This window comes from Pinus tabuliformis, chromosome J (genome assembly GCF_031772625.1).
Source record: "Pinus tabuliformis cultivar Carrire ecotype Pingquan chromosome J, CPIR1, whole genome shotgun sequence".
NCBI lineage: Eukaryota > Viridiplantae > Streptophyta > Pinopsida > Pinales > Pinaceae > Pinus > Pinus tabuliformis.
In genome coordinates this window covers 1,577,078,105-1,577,095,089 of record NC_142295.1, presented here as the reverse complement: position 1 = coordinate 1,577,095,089, position 16,985 = coordinate 1,577,078,105, and positions in this window count along the sequence as shown.

The window sequence follows — 16,985 nt, the reverse complement described above, 5'->3', positions numbered from 1 at the left end:
ACAAGACGTTGATGGAAGGGAAAGAAGCATGCTTAGTGGTGTGGGTTAGGACAGGAATTCTGGGCAGAGGCGATGGATACTTAGATGTTACCTGGTCAACAGGTCACCTTCATCAGTGTTGGAGGATAAGACTCCACAGGAGGTATGGACTGGTAAGAAACCCTCTCTTTCACATCTAAGGGTATTTGGGTGTGATGCATATGTACATGTTCCAAAGGAGAAAAGAACAAAGTTGGATAGCAAATCTGAAAAGTGCATCTTTATTGGGTATAAGGATGGTTTAAAAGGTTATAAGCTTTGGAACACAGTAATAAGGAGGGTTATGTATAGCCGAGATGTGGTGTTCAGAGAGGTGAAAGATGTTATTAAACATGAAGTCCAACCAAAGGAACCTGAGAAGATAGAGTTTGAGCTAAAGGAGGAAGAATCAGACTCTACATTAGAGGAGGAATTAGAAGATGAAGAGCCATAAACTCCAGTTGTGAGAAGATCAGAGAAGGAAGCCAGAAAGGTATAGTCCATCTGCTTTCTGTTCAAATTTTGCTTTGTCTATTACTGATGATGATCCCAGAACTGTGAAGGAAGCCGTGGATTCAGTGGATGGAAAACTCTGGAAAGAGGCCACGGTTGATGAAATGACATCTTTGCACAAAAATGAGGCTTGGGATCTGGTGGAGTTGTCGGCTAGAAGGAAACCCATTGGCAGCAAATGGGTGTTCAAAAAGAAGACAAACACAGAAGGAAAAGTGGAGAAATACAAAGCTCGGTTGGTAGCAAAAGGTTATTCCCAGGTGCTGAGAATTGACTTTGGTGATATTTTTTCTCTTATTGCCAAGGTAACTTCTATTAGATTACTTTTATCTATTGCTACTACTTTTGATTTTGAGGTAGAACAGATGGATGTGAAGACAACATTTCTTCACGGGGATCTGGAAGAGGAGATCTACATGAAGCGACTTGAAGGTTTTGCGGTGAAGGGTAAGAAAGAACTGGTATGTAAGTTAAAGAAGTCTCTATATGGGTTAAAACAGTCACCAAGGATGTGGTATCAGAAATTTGATACATTTATATAGGGACTTGGCTTCACCAGAAGAAAAGTAGATCACTATGTGTATTTTAAATTAATTGGTGACCGTGTTATTTATCTGGTCTTGTATGTGGATGATATGTTGTTGGTTGGAAATGACAAAGAAGTTATCTAGGATTTGAAGACCCAATTGTCCTCCAAATTCGACATGAAAGATCTTGGTGCTGCAAACTATATGTTGGGCATGGAAATTAAAAGAGATTGGGAAAAGAGGAAGCTTTGGTTAAACCAGAGGAAGTATGTCGAGACAATATTGTAGAGGTTTAATATGCAGGATAGTAAACCTGTGAAGGTTCCTATTCTTGTAGGTGTGAGGTTATCTGCTGAATAGTGTCCGAAGACACAAGAAGAGGAAGAGGACATGTCCCGTGTTCCATATGCAAGTGCAATCGGTAACCTGATGTATGTAATGGTCTGTACTAGACCAGACATTACACATGAAGTGGGAGTATTGAGTAGGTTTATGTCAAAACCAGGGAAGGAGCATTGGACAGTAGTGAAGCGGGTTTTCAGGTATTTGTGTGGCCACTGCATTAAGTGTTGCCAATAGTGATGATGTACATAGGTGGTGATGTCACTATCATACAAGGAAAATGCCTTGACATAGGAGTAGCTCCAAGAGATGTTCCGCTGCAGGAACTCTCATTCAAAAAGGACTCCTATCAGTATGACCTAAACTCATGCATGATGATAATGAGCATCCCACCAACATGGCATAAAAGGGATCTCAATGCAAACATACATGGCGACACATGAGTATCCCATCAACATAACAACAAAGGGATCTCAAACAAAACATGACGAATCATGACAACAAGTACACCCCACAAATGATTCCATGTCACATCAAGCAAGAATCTTGAAACAGTTAAGAAAACAAGATCCCACATCAAACGTCAAATAGGGATCTATACAGTGCAATTCATCTTGTAGCAAAAAAAAATACATGAACATACAACATATACCTCACATCTAGAGGCCATCTGAAGAAAAGGATGTCAAACTACTGAAGCTGACCATACCATCAATCTTGTGGCATCAGATTGCATGGAATCACTGCTCGCACGTTGAATGCTGACACCTGCACTCCACTTTGAAAAGTGGCCCAAAAATAAAATGAGCAAATGGAAAATCTGAATGCATTATCAGATTTGTGGCATCGAATAATGTAAAATCGACTCTCAAATTTTTGAATTCTGAGAAAGTGGAAATCGGGGGCTTAAGGAATCTTTTACATTCCCCCTGGATTCCTCAAAGATTCCCTCCTCCGGGTCCTCTGAAAATATGCTGCTCAGATCAAGAAACTGACTGTGCCATCAGGTTCGTGTCACTGGCAGGTGTAGGATCAACATAAAGTTTGTCTAATTTGGACACTGCAAAAATTTCACCCTCTTGAGAATTTTGCCTAATCAAGGTTCTACGTGTGTTTTTCTCAGGTTCATGGTTCCACCCTGCATTAAAAATTAATTAAAAAAAATCTCACCTCGATTTCCATGCACGCTCTTGGCTCCTCCATGTTGCTGGGTGCACTGACAAAATTGAGTTTATATATAAAATTTTGGGCGGAGTTACCAACATTGGTTGTTGGTGTGTTGGTAAATAAAGCAATTTGTTGAGGAGGGGTCGAGGGATCAAATCCCACCTCTCCCGAATTAACATACATTTTTTTTTTATTGGGCAGCGGGTCCACTATTTTGGTGGCCCGCACCCCATTCCCTGTCGTTGGTTCCACGTGGTATTAATGGCGAAGTGATATGTGTTAAATGGAGGAGGAGTATTGGTGTGGACACCTGAGTGGTGGGCTGGCCATTCCGGCCGGGCGGGTTCGAACCCCATTGCCCACAACTTAACATATGTCAAAGTGGGTGTGGTGTGGGCTGGGTCCACTGGAGGTGGCCCGCCCCACCATCACATAATGTGTATTTGTTGTTTTGGTTGGGGTGTGGGGGCTGGCGGGGTCATGGTCGCCGGCCTATTTTTACTTAATAATTTTTTTTATGGTGGTTGGTTGGAGGGTCGGTGGGGGTCATGGCCCGTCGACCCAAATTTAATATTAAATTTTGTTTTGGGTCCGGTGGAGGTGGCGGGGGTCATGGCCCACCACCCCTTTTTTTAATATTTTTTTGATTTTATACAAAATAATTGGCCATTTCGAAAATTCTGAAAATTGACCAAAGGAGTCAATTTAAGTAGGCCACAAATTCACCTACTTTCAGGAGCTAGGTTTCATGCCCCGAGGTTGGTCAAATTGTAGGACACTTAAACCTGGCCCATAGTCCAACTTTGACCAAAACTTTTACTGGCTCGTTCTCCCTCATACGAGCCCGGATTGACGAACTGTTCACACCATTGCGATCAGGACGACAAGATCTATGCTCTGGTCCTAGTTCCAAAGCATTCTGATTACTTTGATTTTTGATCTTCCATAAGCCCCTCTTTGTCCTGTGTGTGTCTCTGGAGCTCGAGTGAAGACAAAGCCCAAGAAAGAGTGAAGCAAAGCAATAACTAAGAGAAGTTGTTGGACAAGGACTTGGAACTAGTCCCAATGACGACAACATCTTTCTTCAAATTCGAGGACGAACTTAAGGACAATCTGACTATCATGCATCGAAGATGACTCTAGATTTGACATTGGAAGAAAATTATGCCATGGACTATGTCAAAGGAAAAATAGCAAAGCCTTTTCAAATGCATCTGCAACTGCACAAACAAATTACAAGAAAGGTGAGGTTAAAGCTAAGAAAATTATTTTTGATTATTTTCACTAACCTTTGGTTGCCTATATTTCTGATTTGGAAACATCTAAGGAGATGTATGACAAGTTGGTTGGGTTGTTTAAAGTAAATAATGCAAATCAAGTTCTCTTTCTCAAGAACAAGTTGAAAGACCTCAATATGGATGGAGGAGAATCCATCCTATCCTCCTTCATGAGGATTATCGAGATCAAGAATGATATCCTATCTATTACAGAAGTCATTGGTGGCAAGGAGCTCACTCTTATTGCTCTTGGAGGCCTTACAAGGGAATGGCATATGTTCAACACTACCATATTCAACAATGACAAGATTATGGGATTTGATGAATTATTGGGTAGATGGACTCAAGAAGAAATAAGGATGATGGAAAGAGACAAGCCCTCAAATGGAAACAATCATATCGCCTTCTCCACTCATTCTAAGAGGAGGAACAATGTTGGTACAAGGAATCAAGGTCAAGGGTTCAAGTCAGGATTCAAAGAAGAAAGAAAAGGAAGATGCTTCAATTGTAATAGGTTTGGCCACTTCGCTAGAGAGTGTCCCCACAAGAAGTATACTCCAAGAGATGATGAAAACAATAACAACAACTTCAAGGGTAATGGCGATCAAAGGAACAACGGGTTCAACAACAAAGGAAAGAGGAATTCTCCCACTGCTCGAAATGGAAATGGTCGTCCTCCCAAGAAGTCGAGAAACTCTAGGTATGAAGAAGTTAATGTTGTAAAGAAAAAATAATTTTATCTTATTTATGCCCTCACCACCACCTCTCCTACAGATACATTGGACCATTCGTTGATTGATAGTGGTGTGTCATGGCACTTCACTGGGTACAAGGAGGCCCTCTCAAACTTGGTTGAAAAGAAGATGAATATGGAGATTATAATCAATGGGGATAATGCCACTTATCCTGTGAAAGGAATTGGGACTATTACTCTCCACTTAAATCAAGGTCAAACTCTTCATTTACAATAAGTCCTATATGTACCTTATCTGAAAAAGAACTTGGTCTCTATTTCTGTGATAGAAGACAAAGGTTTCAAGGTGACATTCATTGATGGGAAAGTTCATGTTTGGAAAAGGGACCCAAGAGATGCATTGACTCTTGGATTTAGGGTTGAAGGTCTCTATCAGGTTGGAGTAAGTCCGTTGGGGGCAATGACTTGTGATACTTCTCTTCAATCCGAGTTATGGCACTGGATATTTTCTCACCTTCGTTTCAAAGCCTTACTTGATGTAAGGAATATGGTCACAGGTATGCCCGAATTCAAATTAAATCATGAAGGTGTTTGTCAAGGATGTGAATTTGGAAAACATACAAGGGGACCATCCCCCTCAAGTGAAACTCAAACCACAGATATTCTTCAATTGGTCCATTCTGATCTCTCAGGTATGTTTCCCGTGACATCTTTGGGTGGATATTTGTACTATGTTATTTTTGTGGATGGCTTCTCTCGCAAAACATGGATCTATTTCTTAAGGAAGAAGGATGAAGTATTCAAATGGTTCAGCTCAATTAAAGCCTTGGTCAAGAATCAAGCAAGGAAGAAGATCAAAATATTGAGGACCGAAAATGGGACTGAATATGATTCGCATGAATTCAAATACTTTGTAGAGAAGTCGATATTAAGAGGGAGATAACTACTGCATATATGTTATAGACAATTTTGTGCCTTGCAGCATCAGGCATGAATTGTCAATAACCCAAGGGATCCAAAGTCCCTAAACATGATGTTCCTACCCCTAGAGGAACAAGGTCAGCAAACCAACAGCTCTCAGATCAGTTCTCCACCTGAAAACACTCAAAAACAAGCAATCCTGAAATCAAAGCAGGTGCTCCACTAGGCTTCTGCGCTGAAACTCAACTCCTCCATGGTGTACCTTTGTTGCAAAGCAGGTAGAACAAAGGCCACCTGCGCTGAGTGAGATGGGACAAGTGGCACACTGAGTCATTGCTCTGGAATCTTCCAAAAATGACACTTGGATCAGGGATTTCGCCTTGTGATGAGTCATAGGCTCTGTTTCTCCAAGCGGAAGCAAGGTTCTCCAAGTGGACTCAAGAAGTGAAGATCAACTGAAGAGAGAGAGGACACAAGGCAGCTACACATCAGTTGCAAGCTGACTCATCCTTTCTCAATTCATCTATATATTGAGCTCTCTCCTATGAGCTCAGGGGGCTGGAATTTTGTGCAAAGTAATGATATGCTGTTGGTTTCACTATAGAGCTATTGGGTGATTGCTTGAAGGAGGTGAAGAGGAGAAATTCTTTCTACTGGGAGGTGTTGCTGGATTGGGGCCTTCAATGGTTGTAACACTCTCAGAACTTTACTTCTTCTATTAATAAAAGCTATTGAGGTTCTTCTATATGCACTTGTTTCAATGATGTATTGTGATAATTGTATATTTGATTTATGCTAATCCTTGAATCAGTTATGATTGCATGCTTCTTGTAGTTTCCTTCTTTGTTATTTTGCAGAATCTTATTGTAGCTGGGCCAGCAAAAGAGCAAGGAGCTGGGAGCAAGCAAGCAAAGAGAAGAATTTGGATTCGACATTAAGCGCAAGACAACTGTTAGTGCATTTCTTCATTCTCTCTTGCTTTCATAAAGAAGTAAACCTTAAGTAGTTTTCTTTACAGTTGTTGCTGAGGTACTATCACCCTTAGAGTGGGATAGGGTCATCCGAGTCGGATACTTTTCCCTACAACAAACTGGCGACTCCGCTGGGGATCGTATCTGTTTGATTGATTGTAGTATTTTTCTATTCATTTCCTGAACAAAAGAGTACCAAATCGAAAAGCTTTTGACTATATCAGAAGCGAAATAGAGGGCAGCTACTCTAGCTCATTTCTGAGCATGTTCATGATTTGAAGCAGCTGATCTACAAGGATCCTTGTAAGCTCTTAGTGATAGCTTTTCACCTTCCTTGTCATCCCTTAGTGTGTGCTTGACTGATAGCTTCTGATTTGAGCAAAAACTATGAATTTTTGAGAAAATTGTGACCCGGAAACTGTGAAAACGAAACTTTCGTTTTCCAAAGCAGGTAGTACACAGGCTACCTGCTTTGCAACGCAGGTCCCGAAGGGGCTACCTGTGCTGAGAGCTAGACTGGCTGTGCAGCACCTGCGTTGGCCCAATTTTGCCTTGTGCATTTGGGATTTCCTCCCTTTTTCTTGCCTGTTTTCACTATAGATTTTGCAGCCAGTTGCCAGTCTTGCACCTATTCTGAAACCAACCTTACTTGCCATCATTCCGCCTCTGTTATATAATGAAATTGTATTTTTTCTTTTGTATTTCTTCCATCATTTACAATTTCCCATAACGAAAGTGAACTAGTCTTGCTTTGTCCTCTTAGATCTGAACCTGTGTTAGGCATTTTGCTGGTCTAAAGAGTTAGCTTGTTTGTTGTCCATAGCTGATTAGTCCTTTTACTTTCGTCATTATGGTTTGATTTCATGTATTTCCAGTGATTAAACAAGTAAATCTTAAGGTGCCTTTTGATTTTGGACTAGCTTGTTTACTTTCGCTTTAAATCGAAATCAAAGTTATATAACAACTTTCTTTTTGTAATACATCAACATTAAGAAAGGGAAAAGAAAATACATGCATTGTGCATTTTGCATTTGACTGCTTGCATGACGATTTAGGAAATTTTGCATTAGTGTGTGCTCTATGATCTGTGTGAAAAGATTTGCCTTTCTTCTCCCTCAGTAGTTAAGATTTTCAAAGTTGAAAGATTGAAAAGTTTGCTTCTCATCTTAGACTGCATTCAGGAATTTGTTACATACATCTCGTGGTGATCCTTAAAGGCAAACTGCTAAGCAAGATCAACATTAAAATAAATTCAATTTACATAACAACGCTTTGTAACATAACGCAAACACATAGAGGTCTAGGTAGAGACGTGTTCCGGCGTCGTTAAACTTAGTGACTGTCGATCTCTACGAAGGTGGGTGATTCCTCCTGAGAGTCGGTGGCGCTAATACGGACTTGTGCTCCCATGTACCGTCGCGTATATATTGGGAGACCCCTATAGGTGGTTGAAGGGAAAGTACCCCTAGAGTCCTTTGGGCTGAGACTCTACCAGACTGAAAATTGCTTATACAAAGAAACACACACACACAGCGATCTTTTTTACTTTTAAGCAAATTCTAATGTTTAGGGTACATACCTAAGGTCCTACGTTCGAGAAGACCGTTAGGGTGCAAACCCTTCTTGGAGTTCCCTTCTTCTTTCTCTGACCTGCAAGACAAACAAATCAAAGAACTCAACAGTACATGTATAGAAGTTTATGTATAAATCATCTTTATGCTATAAAGTTAGTTATAAAAAATCTTTAAGTAACTACTTTCATAAGAATTCAACACAAGAATCTCATAAGCATAAAGAAAGATTATTCGGGAACAAAGACGTGTTTCTTTATATATAAAGGCAAATAAAGTACATATATCGGAAAGATATCACCTGAACACCTTCAGCAGGCTCCAAGCAAGCTTCCTCCCGGATTCGTTCCAGCCTCCAGCCTCCAGCAAGAGCTCCTTCCAAGTCTTACTCAATGATGATGTCAAGGATGAATGATCACCAATACACATGGAAACAAGGGTTTCCTATGCAAAATGGGGGAAGTGCAGAATGCACCAAGGACTTCAGACCTGGTCTAAGGGAAAAATCTCAGCATAATAATCTTGCTCTCCTTTCTCTCTCCCCTTGGCCTTCCCTTTGATGTCTTTTTATACCCTCTCCAAAGTAGTTTTTTAGTTAGGAGTTGGTTGGGAACAGTTGGGCCACGGGCACTAACAGGTGATCCAGCAGGTAAACCCGCGATCACCGCCCGAAAAAGAGGAAATTATATTTTTTTAAGTGTTTTAATAGATACACGCGGGTTGGGTATGACATACCCGCGTGTACACGCGTTTAACACAGGGCAAAGTCGCGTATAGGGAATAAAACACTGTTTTTTAAATTTTTGGACCAGGTCTGGAAGGAGGGGTTGCCCTAGGCCATAAGTGCAGCATCACAAACCATAAGAGTGAGATTTGGAGCTATAACAGATGCCCCCTAATGTATGAGGTCAGAAGGGGAACATGATGGCCGAAATACATTAATTAAGTACAAGGAAAGGAACTCTGCCGAAAAACCGAGGAGGACTTCACCAGAATTCAGCCTACCAAGCCACCGAAAGGAGATCAGAAAGAAACACTGTCTGAGGCGGGCATACCCATGCTCAGGAAAAGTAAAGCATGTCCGCATATCAAGTACAAGCGGATCCACTAAGTATACAGGTATAAATGACTGTAAAATACATAATGGATCATCTGATCATAATGAGTAAGTACATGTCTGAATATCACATATAAAACTGTCAATGATGCTGAAAGATGCAACGGATCACTGAAATCAAAGACTGATCCCATAAGGTACCAACTGAACATGATGGAATAGGATGGTACTACACCGCAAACTCAGGTGCCAGCATATAGAATGTCGCCATGACTGACTGCAACATATAAGGTGGAGTGGTATCAACTAGCAGCAACAGGAGCAACTGTCAAGTGAACCAATGAATGCTGATACAACCTGAGGTCTTCACCGACCGCCGTGGTACATTTCTACACCATGGGAATAAATGATCTGAAGTCGACCATGTGAGAAATCGTTTGATTACCGGTCATTGATGTATACCGTTAACAAACGCGAGACTACTCACCGATAATGATAATGAGCGTCAAGGTACCCAGTACAATCTAACAAGTGTGAATAGATGAGCTGAAGTCGAACACCTGTAAGAATCTATCAATCAGGAGACAATGATGGTTTCCCACTGTCGATAGCGAGGAATCTGCCACTAATGACTGCAAACCCCAAGGTACTGCCAAATGGACTCTAGATCTTTGCCCCAGAGCAATGAGTCGGAGTCGATAGGGAAAGATCCGCTAGAAGGAAGGCATTAAGGCATCCTCCATCAATCTAGCGCGAGTGTAACCCGTAGGCCAATAATGTGGAAGGAATCGGACGAAAAAGATGTAGTAACCCAACCGAAGTACGTTTCCGGCGTACACAAGATGTGGCTAGCGCACGGCAAAAACCCTCTGAACCAACCAATAATGAAAGCTGACACAGAGGCGAGGTATCCACCAATAGGGTCAAATGGAAACCAAGGTACTGCACGAATCCCAATGTGTGATAATGTATGCTGATGTCGAACACAAGGGAAACCACTCAGTCAAAGACCCATGATACTGATCGATGCTGAGCACAAGGTGACCTATCAATAATGAAAATAGGGCCAGGGTGCGGTCTCTAGGTCTGCCCTCAGAGCAATGTGTCGTCGTCGATAAGGACAAGACCCGCCAGCAAGAAGTCAATGGGGACCTTCTCAAACCGGCACGAGTGAAGGACCAATATAACTGATGTGATGATAGACATGACACTGACAACCAGGGATGGCCGACTGAAAAATGAGTCAAGAGACACCGCAGAAAGGCCGACTCAGGCTAACTTCCCTTGAACAAAAGCACGACTCAATGTGACTATGTGGCAGCATATAATGAATCTGTATAAGTTCGTCATGCAGGAGGCACGAACGAACCCTCCATATGATTGGAAGAGATAACCAATCGGGGGAGAACTGACTCGATAACAAGGTTATGGCTTACCTAAGTCAAACTAAATCCCACCCATACGGAGGAGACTTTGTTTTGAGTGCTTTGTTCAAGGGCGACATGACTGACTCTAGCTGCCAACAATAAATGGAAGTAATGTCCCTGTTCCCGCTCTTTTTGGAATATTTAATTTTTTTGTCTTTTTCTGATAAGCCGGAAAAAGAATAAAAGAATGCTATGGTACAGTGGAAAGAACGAGTGTCGGTGAAACAGATGCTCTAGTTCCTGGGAAAGGAACGTTCCTATGCTCAATGCAGGGAGGTGAAAAACTGGTCAGTGACACTCAGAGGTATGTTCCTTCCACGGATCTGGGTATGTCAAGCTGCAGAGGTCAAGGGTATGCAAGGTTGATTTTGCAGACGCCATGGTCAAAAGTGGGCTTAAACACGAGTCCAAGTGAAGCCGGCTCTAGGCCAAAAGGTGCAAATGGTCAACATGCAATGCAGAAGTACAACTCAACACACATAGGAGCCTCTAGGGTATAAGGCCAGAACGAGGCGAGGAAGCAAAGAGGAATGAGTCTTCAACGCACAAGTCATGGCGGGACTACAGAGGACTCCCGAGCCTAGTGACAAAAAATCAGCATGAGTGCCAAGTGACAATCAGGTACTAACTAGGGCACCCATGATAAGGTAGGCTCTACCACACAAGTCATGATACTTCTAAGCAATGAGAAGGTTCCGCATCATAACTTGGTGGGGTCGATCCTAAGGCCAAAATGGAAAAGGAAACTGATAAATGCACAATGCAGGCGGAAAAACCTAACCTATATGCCAAGTTCGAGAACCAATACCTGTCAGAACGGACCAACCATAAACTTCCAGAGGAGAAATCTTCCAAGTTCTGTAAACATAAATAGGAACACTAGACACGAAGTTAATACATCCCACATATAAACTTCATATAAGATCTTTGTGTTATAAGATACAAAACTTGAAGATGCGTACCTCATATATACAATATGGTACAGGGAACCACGCAGCCTTGCGGCTTACGCATAACAGTTCTGCTGAACAAACCCCTTGCAGGGCTCAGGCCAAGGGCTCCTTTGGTAGTCATAACTCATGGCTTCAAAGAGTTCCTCCTGTGAAGGCAAAACAAGTTCTAAGAAATCATGAGAACTACAAGGATCAAAAGAGGGAATTAAAGGGTCCCATGTCCCTATAGGAAGAATCTCTCGGTCAACTGTTGGGACCAAGTCCCAAGAAGGAGAATAGTAAGTCAAAGGATCCTTCTTAGAAGCAATTGAACATTGAGGATTCAATGCCACATAATTGACCCGTGGCGGGGTAGAGTCTACTTGAACACTTGGAACAAACCAAGGGGCATTCTGCAGTAAAGTCGAGTTAGGGTGGTGATTATCAGATGCAAGCTGATCAATAGTGACAATATTCCCGTTATGAGGAAAGCACATTACTCGAAAGAGTGAAGACACCACAGCATTCATAGCATAGACATAATCACGCCCAAGTAGCATATTAAAGTCTAAAGGGCTATCAACCACCATCATATCGATTAAGATAGTCTTCCCACCTAAAGTGATAGGCACTTGAGGAAGAACACCCATAGATTCACCAGGTCTTCTATCATAGGCTAACAACTGACTCTGAGCTGTCAACAACTTTGGAGAACCCAAAGCTTTCCAAGTCAAAGAGGATATAATACTTGTAGAGGATCCTTCATCCACCATACATCGATAGACATTTGTGGAATTAACCCTGACCTTTATTTGGAAAGGTGCAGCGGAAGGAAGACGAGGCTCAACAAGACTATCCCAATCAAAGGAAACACTCTTAGAACTTGGAGGGGGAACATTCGAAGAAACCGGAATGCCCCCTATACTAGAAGACTCTGTACTAGAGATCAAACAGACTCTTTTGTTAGGCACTTCACCCCCCAAAACAGGAGTGTAATCGGCCAGCGATTGCACTGGCTTTACCACACTTTCAACCGATGGTTGATGGGATTGATGAGAAACCATATCAAGTGTAGGAGTAGAAGTACTTTCAGACTCGGACCATATCCTTTGAACCTCTGGAATACCAGGGCATAAATGAGTAAGATGGTCTCCCTTGCATATCTTACAAGGGAACTTAGGTTTAAAACTTCTACGTCCAGGTTTCTTATCAACCTCCATTCCGCCAACATGACTAACAGTGGTTTGCGGAGAGTCCTGAACATGACTTGCAGAGGTCGGTGACTCTTTGCTAGTATGACTCGCATTGACTAGACTCATGCCCCCAGCATGACTCGCAGCGGCTGAAGACTTATCTCCAACATGGCTCGCAGAGGTTGAAGATGAAGTGCTAGTATGACTTGCAGTGACTAGCCTTATGCCCCCAGCATGACTTGCAGCGGCTGAAGACTCATCTCCAACATGACTGGCAGAGGTTGAAGATGAAGTGCTAGTATGACTTGCAGTGACTAGACTTGTGCCCCCAGCATGACTTGCAGCGGCTGAAGACTCATCTCCAACATGACTTGCAGAGGTTGAAGATGAAGGGATAGAATTATTCTTCTTCTTTGACTTCCTTTTTCTCCTCTTTTTAGATTTCTTGTTACAAGAAGGAGGGGAAGAAGGAATCCCAGATTTCTCTTTGAGAGCAGATGAACAATTAGCACCCATATGATGCCCCTGAAATAAAGCATTCAACTGAGAAGCTTCAAGAGCATTCGGAATATTCGGAGTGGACCACAGCCAAACGGGTAGTCCAACATTTAACCCAGGAATATTCAAAGTGGCCATCAAGGGAGTACCAACGTTTCCAAAGAAAGGAAAAGCACAAGGATCCCCTTTTGGAAGGGTACCTTGGTTGGTTTCCAGAGGAATATTAGCCATATCTAAGTAATCCAAAGACCCTTCCCTTGCGGGAATATAGAAATAACTCTTCAAAGAATATGGATAAGCAATCAAAACCTTTGCCCTTGAGGAGGCAACTCCGCAACTTCTGAAAGAACGACTAAAAGCCTTTCAAGATCGGTAGAGCGGTAAGCCAGTCACTCAGACCACAAAGTCCAAATGTGACTAGACAAAAATACCTAAAGCCAACTATATACAAGGAGCAAAGAGCACTCACTATAAAGTCCTTAAAGATACAGCCAGTCAAACAACTTTCAAGTATTTCCACTCCGGGTGATGAGGACCGGACACCAAAATACAAGAAAGCGGAGTCAGGGGCCTTCCGAAGATAGTCTGGGATAATGACGGCCCAGTCCTATCAGCGAAGGTAACAGAGGAAGTTATGCTGACCTCCTAACAACAGCCTGCGCCGGTGCAAGCCCCCAAGCTTCGCAAGGGTGCCCTCCGGAAGTACTGTCGAGAGTGATACAACGTCGACCTCAGGTGCCACGGGATTCCCCTCCGCAGCCACCTATGCAGATCCCTAGGAGAGGCAACTATGGGTACCAACTCGTCGCAGAAGCCAGGCGGAACAGTCGTGAGGTAAGTTCGGACAAGTAGGAGAGGGGGTATCTCTCTTCCCTGTCTTCACAGACCCTCGTGCTTAACTCCCAGATCTGGAGCTTTCCTGGTCTCCCTAACGCTATTGGATTTACTCTCTTTAATCAGACTCTTATGTTTGACGTTTTGTGTGGCCTTGGAGAGTTAACTCTCCACTCGCCTAATCCAAGGCCCTAAAATCCTAAACTTGTTGGTGTAATAACTAAAACAAAAAGTTCTAGTGGATTTTAATTAAGCGTTTGATTTTATTAGGCTGTACTTTAAGTCAAAGGTAACGGAAGTGAAACTTGTGGTGTTTTTAGGACGTAAAAAGAAACTATCCTAACTACATGCACATGCACTTTTTCGTTTCGATGAAGAGCAATTTCTATGAGGTTCAGATGTACTTCAAATTAAACAAAGTTTTTTGCTTTCTTTTCAAACTCCACACTCACAAAAACTAGCAAAACTATGCATGCCTAAAAGGGGATGCAAAGCTATGCTAATGCAAGAACTATATGTGAATGCAAGATTTTAAGACTACTCTGCAAACAAAGAAGGAAAGTTGCTGCTTTACCAAATTTTGTCTTGCCACTAAAATGCTTAGATAGAAGATGATGTGTAACCAATCATTTCGTCCAAACAATAAAAACAAGTTCTAAGATAAAAACAAAGCACTTTCACTTCGCAAAAAAGGAAATCAAATGAGAAGCGATTTTAAGAAAGCGAAACTCAAAAACTTTCAAAAGATTTTCTTTCGATCAAATCAAAAAAGTCTTTTTCAAAGGAAAGCTCTCAAAAAATTGACACCAATGATTGATAAACAAGCAACCAAACACTTTTGTGAATTGACACCTTTCAAATGATGAGAACTCAACAAAAATAAAATGTGTTCGAAATCGCTTTTGACAATCAAAAGCAGCAATGAAAGTCCAAAATATCAAAAGACAAGTTTCAAGAAACTGGTAACAAACAAATTTCCCGAAACAAAGGAGTAAATGGTCATAAAAATGATTTCGTTAAGCAAACACAAATGTCATGAAAACAAAATGGACACAAAGATTTTAAGACAATCTTCCCACTCTGCCGAAACAGAGCGATCAAGATTCTTAAACAGAAATCTTGTGTGTCAAAAAATCAATGACGCTTGCAATCAACGAAAAACAAGACTAGCACTCCTTATAACTAGAGAGAGTTCGAAACAAGATACCCCCTGTTAAACAGAGAACTGTCACTGGAAATTGACTGTTTTAAACTGACCCAAACCACCAGACAGACATTCAGCAAAAGAAAAATTATAAATCTTGAAAGTTATGTGATATACGCGCCTGCAATTATTTGCAGAATGCGTGTATACGCGACTGTAACTAAGGAAACCTACGTATACGCGGGTTTACTTAGTGCAACTTGCGTATATACGCTTCTGTAATCCAGAAAAAGTGCGTATATGAAGTGTTTCAAGAAAAATAAAAAACACAAACTGAAAAACTGGAAAAGCTTGGAGTTCAAGAAAATATCAGACAGTCAGAACCAACAAACAGAGGGACTGAGCCTTGATTGGCTTGAGGACTACCCAAACTAGGAACAACAAGAGTGTTGTCCCCAGCGGAGTCGCCAATTCTGGTTGAAGGGAAAGTACCCCTAGAGTCCTTTGGGCTGAGACTCTACCAGACTGAAAATTGCTTATACAAAGAAACACACACACACAGCCATCTTTTTTACTTTTAAGCAAATTCTAATGTTTAGGGTACATACCTAAGGTCCTACGTTCGAGAAGACCGTTAGGGTGCAAACCCTTCTTGGAGTTCCCTTCTTCTTTCTCTGACCTGCAAGACAAACAAATCAAAGAACTCAACAGTACATGTATAGAAGTTTATGTATAAATCATCTTTATGCTATAAAGTTAGTTATAAAAAATCTTTAAGTAACTACTTTCATAAGAATTCAACACAAGAATCTCATAAGCATAAAGAAAGATTATTCGGGAACAAAGACGTGTTTCTTTATATATAAAGGCAAATAAAGTACATATATCGGAAAGATATCACCTGAACACCTTCAGCAGGCTCCAAGCAAGCTTCCTCCTGGATTCGTTCCAGCCTCCAGCCTCCAGCAAGAGCTCCTTCCAAGTCTTACTCAATGATGATGTCAAGGATGAATGATCACCAATACACATGGAAACAAGGGTTTCCTATGCAAAATGGGGGAAGTGCAGAATGCACCAAGGACTTCAGACCTGGTCTAAGGGAAAAATCTCAGCATAATAATCTTGCTCTCCTTTCTCTCTCCCCTTGGCCTTCCCTTTGATGTCTTTTTATACCCTCTCCAAAGTAGTTTTTTAGTTAGGAGTTGGTTGGGAACAGTTGGGCCACGGGCACTAACAGGTGATCCAGCAGGTAAACCCGCGATCACCGCCCGAAAAAGAGGAAATTATATTTTTTTAAGTGTTTTAATAGATACACGCGGGTTGGGTATGACATACCCGCGTGTACACGCGTTTAACACAGGGCAAAGTCGCGTATAGGGAATAAAACACTGTTTTTTAAATTTTTGGACCAGGTCTGGAAGGAGGGGTTGCCCTAGGCCATAAGTGCAGCATCACAAACCATAAGAGTGAGATTTGGAGCTATAACAATAGGAACAAAGCCTTTATCCATAGGAAGCCGTGTCGACCGCCCTACTGATCGCAATGCAGTGAACACAACATTCACGAAGATTGACCACACGTACCGTAAAACGTATTCCGTGGTTTTGCGAAAGGTTTGGCACACCCTCTGCCTAGAACTCCAGAGAAGTTTCTTTTGGCCTTTTTCAAACTCTATAACTGAAAAAGTCCATCCGAGCATTTGTCACTTCGGCCTCGTTAAAACATCGAAGGAGACTAGAGTCATCTTTAGCTTTTTCTCGACTCTTAAAACATGAAAAAGCAAAGTTGTGTCTAAAGCGTCGTTAATAAAATTTATTTTAATCGGAACATAATCACCTGTTATTCCCACGTTGATCTTTCAGTTGAAAAGTATGGAGCCCACCAACCAAGGAAATCACC